Genomic DNA, 5,147 nt, shown 5'->3' on the forward strand with positions numbered 1-5,147 from the left:
ATATATAATAGATATTGTCTTTTATATTATTATATATATACTATATATCTGCAAAGATGAATGCTGCATAATTCTGTCAGTCATGCGCGGTCAATACGCTCTGTGAGGTTAATCCATACTGTTTTTTCAATTCCTTGAATTCTACTCCTTAGCTGGTCATTGATCAAGTTCGTATTAGTTATGCAGCCTGGCAAACCAGTTTAATGTTTAACACTACAGGCATGGTAAATACACAAAGCAATGAAAATGATGACACGAAAACGAAAATTACTCAGCTGAACGAGCTTAAGCATTAGAGGTTAATTCCTGACAGAACATTAAAGGTAAGTTGCCTAAACGATCTTCAAAATAACCCAACTTTTTTTTTTTTTTAATTAAAATTGTGATTTTAAATTAGCCCTCTGTGAGCTTACAATTTCTTCTTCCAGGATCACTAAAGTATTCCAAAAGTACAACATCTTTTACATGTTAGCGGAGTTCTTTACACATTACAGCCCGGCCCTTTGAAGTAATAACAATAAATGTCAATCACCAAAACACCAGGCCTAAAGAGCAATCCATCTCTCAACATAGCAGAATAACTTGGGGTGCTATAACACAACTTAGGAAAGTCACGCCCAAACTTAAAGACTAACCATTGGCAGATCAACTGCTTTACAGCAGCGTGGAACCAATAACATGCAATCCCAGTAAAATATAGCCATGTGATAAAATACTACCGGTGTAAGCAAAATGTATAACCTGTGAGAGAGGTTGGTTACAGCAACCCACTAGGAAGTTGACTGAAAAGGCAGGCACTTTCAAAAGACTTGGTCCAGCTGATTGATGAACCATCAGCACTAACGCAGATCAATAACCAGTAAGGAGAAGAGGAGAAAGCCTTATTCAAAAACAAGAAATACCTCACTGTGTTATGCTCTTCTTTCAGAATAAACTCTCTATCTGACATAACGGTGCTAATAGCGACATCTAAAGATAACCCTTTGGATCACCGTAATTGTTGTTCTTTATCTCTCTATATATATATATAATATATATCATGTGCTTACAGGGGTTCATGTATATAACCATGTTCTGCCTGGAAGTCAAGTTTCATATTACCTAAACACACAAGTTTGTTGTGAGTGATTTCTGATCTCTCACTTCTGCTCATTCCTTCCCTTTAAAACTGAGTTTTGTGTTTTGTGTCTTTATCGTGTTAAACAACATAAAGAAGGGATGTTTTGATACTGTTTGGATGTAGCTGAAGAGATCTTGGGTCAACATTAGCTAACGTGGGTATCACAAAAGTCTCGAGTGACCTTAGGGGAGGTGTGCAATTGTTTATTTTTCATCTAATGAAGCCTTTCTAAATAGTTTTAATATTTATCATAGATATATTTCCGTCTGTTCATCGCACATCATACCAGCAACAAAGATGACTTTCAGAAGTATTGAGCCATGTTGCAAGAGCGATCATATTGCCAAATGAAGAACAAATATCTTATTGGAGTTGAAAACAAAATCTTGTTGCTTTCCCAGATGTACAGTTGATGTAACATAAATCTGTGGTTTTGCTAAAGTTTAGCCTTGTGTCTGTAGATGTTGGCCTTTTCAAGAAGCCTAGAAAGAGAATCATCAACATAGATACCTACTCGCACACCATGGGACGTGGATTTGAACTGGATCAGTGGACTGATAATTTGTGTAGGTCACTACAAAGGGCTAAACAGTCTTCAGGGCTGCTGCTAAGTATGGGCACTGTTTTAATCTTTTGGTGAACAACAGACTCGTCATAGGTAAATATCTGATGTGGAGCTTACTTTACATTCGTCAGTGGATATGAGTACCTGATGTTGGGAAAACAAAAGAGCTATTTTTATTTTGTGTCATGGAATACATTGAGCCATTTGAACATAATTGGTTTAACCCACACCAGACACACTCAAGTCATTGTGGAAGTCAATACTCCCTTTACCTCTTTGTGTGGTTATCTTACTGATGTTAACAGTGGTGGTGTAGTTAGGCAGCCCCTTTACCATTCCTATTTCCCTAACCCTTTCTTAGCATGCTCTGTACAAGGCCCAGACCCATACCTCTTCTCCCTCAAACCTACATGTACCCCTACCCACTGTCCCCCCCCTCCCCCCTTCCACCTTGGCACTGAGGATCATTGCACAATGTCTATGTGAAGGGGTATGGACCTTATGATCAATATGTGGGCATACATGGGGGTGGAAAGGGAAAATAGCCAAAATTGTTAATCGGTGAAAAAAAAAAAATATATATATATGTGTGTGTGTGTGTGTGTGTGTATATGTATATGTATATATATACATATATTTATATATATGTGTGTGTGTATATGTATATGTATATATATACACATATATACAGAAACGTAAATGAGATTTTATAAAATAATTTAAAGAATAAAATTCTAAAAAAAAGGTTTCTGCCTTGTGTTTTTGGGTGATTAAAACTTGGTATGTAGTACGATCAAATGGTTGCAATGCAATGTGTTCACAGAATGCAGTCTGTTTGAATTACTATGACTACATTTTTAGTGTTTAGAATTGCGTTCCTGTAGGTTTTGTAACTTAACCCCTTTTTTCTTCCAGGCTGCCAGTTTGATTCTGAGTTTGCCGGCTGCTCAGTTCTGCATAGGTTGTTTCTCTCCTGTATGACCAGCAGATGGCGACAAATACGCACAAATAGACAGACTGAGGCTGCATTAAATACTCCACCCTATTTAACTTAACATATATGTCTCAAAGTAGGACTTTCCACTGCTTTTCTGTACAGTGGAAGAAAGGTTTAGCCAAGTCAGTCTTTTTGTGTGTAATATTTTCCACTATGAGGAGAAGACAAGATGTCTCGAGAGCATATTTTACTGTAATAAAACAATGTGACCGTTGCAGCTAGGAAATGGAGTAAAAATGGAGTATCACAAACTACTCAAACAATTGTATGAACCAGTGGTAGGAAACCTGCCGCCCTTCTCCAGTGGTTCTCAGTGGCTTTGACAAAACATAACAACGGTTATTTATTATTTCATTTTCAGTTTCATTTATCGTTGTTGTAGGCCTAAAGTGACTCTTACATTCAGCTGTATAAATGTGTAGCCAGACCATATAAACTTTTTCAACATTTGGTCAACTAAAATGTGCGTCATGACATCCTGACCCTAACTTAAAAAGCCCAGCTAGCTATGGATTCCAAATCACCCCCAAAATGTAATAGTGCGTGGACAAATTTGTTTGCTTTCACTACCTACACTGCAAGATATTAGCAGTATAAGTATGTTTACGTTGCTGACCCCTGGCATGGACACAGAAAACAAAAAGAGAACAGGATAACCTGACACTCAGATCTTGAGCAACAGAACAATATCTGTAAGGATAGGTTTCCACATGGCAAGATTTTAAAAATTTACTGGTAACTTTCCTGAGATGATACAAAGTGAGATTTTTGATTATGTATGCTTTTTGGTTACTGCCTGTTCTTAAATGTGTTGTCTTGATATGGGTGACAGGCAGTAAAGTTTTTGAATTTTGAATAGGAGTCCTCATCTGCACCCATAGAAGCTCAGGTGGATTTTCTTTTATATAGCCAGCCATACGCCAGACATCTCATTCAGCTGTTACCTGAGATCCTCACGGTATGCTTAATCAACTACAAGAGGATCACTTTGGATTGGACACCTGCTTAAGATAAACTAGCAGATGCTTTTTTTGGCTCACGGTGCTTTAACAATGTAGAACTGGAGTCTGGAGCCCTTTATTAGTCTAAATAAGCTTTAATATTGGGTATAATAATTGGATCAGTTTCTGGATCAGTGCCTGCTGCCTTCAACAGACTGATGTTAGATACAGGATAGCGGTAGCTGAGTTTATCCACGAAAGGGGAAAGCAGAGATGGACAACAGCTGGACCTCTGCAGAGACTGAGTGAGTGACAGTCCCTGCACCCTGTATAATCTTTTCCTCTGGCCCATGTCAGAACTGTGTTGACTAAACCCCTTTACCAGCCTTGAGGGAACCTAAGACATATTAAGTGAAGAGCACTGTCCAGCAAGAGAGAAAGATAATGACGGATGGCACACTGCTTAGCCTTTGAATAAATCCACCTTCAAGCAGTAGCATTTTCGCCATCTTAGTTAATGGTCTCATTAAAAAGAGTGCCAGAGAAATAATTACAGCACACTAGAGGTGGCTAAAGTACATACATCCTTCACTCAAGTAGAAGTACAGATACATGTGTAGAAAAATAATTAGGAAATAGAGAAGTAGTGAATAAACTTCAACTCAAGTGAAAAGAAATCAGAAATGTACTAAAAGTATAAAAGTAAAAAGTGTTCTCTTGATTTCTCTGAAGAACATTTCTACATCCTGTTTCTGTGCAAAATGAAACCTCAGATATGGTTGAGTCACCTTCCTTGTCTGTTCTGTCTTGTTACGTCTGTCTGTATGATACGTACCAGTACAGATGCTGGGAAGGCATGCAATTATGCTAAAAATGCAAATAAAACTAAAGTGAGCCTGGTTTTGAAAATGTAAAAAGCAGAAAGTACAGACATTTGTGTAAAAATGTAGCAGGTAAACGTTGGTCAGAAAAATAGATGTTCAAGTAAAGGCAGGATACCTGGAAAAACTACAGTAACAAAGTATTTGTACTTTCCTACTTCTACCACCAGTGCACAGGCATTCAGACAACTGTTATGAAAGTATTTGCCTGCGTATTTTCAGAGTGCATGCAGTAAGAAATGTTTTACATTCACTGCATTAGGTCAAACTATCTGTATCTGCCTCCGTTTTATTTGCATTTTCTCGATTTATTCGACTATTTCCATTCCTGTAAACCATAATTGCTGAAAAAGTGTGCCTATGCTGAGAAATGTGCATCTTGAGATTCCAGCAGCAGAAACTCAGTTTCTCCCACAGCAGCTGACCATTAGCCGAGGAAGGTGAGCACAACATTTAATGGACAACATTTGGAATCTAACAATAATAATGACTTTATTAAAGACACAAGAGAAAGGTACATAGCAATGAAAACATAAAATATGTACAAAAATACAATAAAAAAAAACACAATGAATACATAGTAATACTTGTATTCTTATTCATTCACCAACATTTTGAAAGTGTGTCTCTCATAATCAGGGCA

Source organism: Morone saxatilis, unplaced genomic scaffold (assembly GCF_004916995.1).
Source record: "Morone saxatilis isolate NCDOM2014 unplaced genomic scaffold, NCSU_SB_2.0 Contig15, whole genome shotgun sequence".
Lineage (NCBI taxonomy): Eukaryota > Metazoa > Chordata > Actinopteri > Moronidae > Morone > Morone saxatilis.